Below are 281 nucleotides of genomic sequence, written 5' to 3'. Positions count from 1 at the left end.
CCTTCCTTCCTTCCTTCCTTCCTTCCTTCCTTCCTTCCTTCCTCCCTCCCTCCCTCCCTCCCTCCCTCTCTCTCTCTCTCTCTCTCTCTCTCTCTCTCTTTCTTTCCTTCTTTCTTTCTTTCTTTCTTTCTTTCTTTCTTTCTTTCTTTCTTTCTTTCTTTCTTTCTTTCTTTCTTTCTTTCTTTCTTTCTTTCTTTCTTTTTTTCTCTCTTTCTTTCTTTCTCTCTCTGTCTCTTGTTCTCCGTCCCTCCCTCCCTTCCTCCCTCCCTCCCTCCCTCCCT

The sequence above is a fragment of the Petaurus breviceps genome, unplaced genomic scaffold, assembly GCF_028583685.1.
Source record: "Petaurus breviceps papuanus isolate PSGF00001 unplaced genomic scaffold, PetGlider_PUasm1.0 289, whole genome shotgun sequence".
Lineage (NCBI taxonomy): Eukaryota > Metazoa > Chordata > Mammalia > Diprotodontia > Petauridae > Petaurus > Petaurus breviceps.
Note: the sequence above shows the minus strand (reverse complement) of the source record.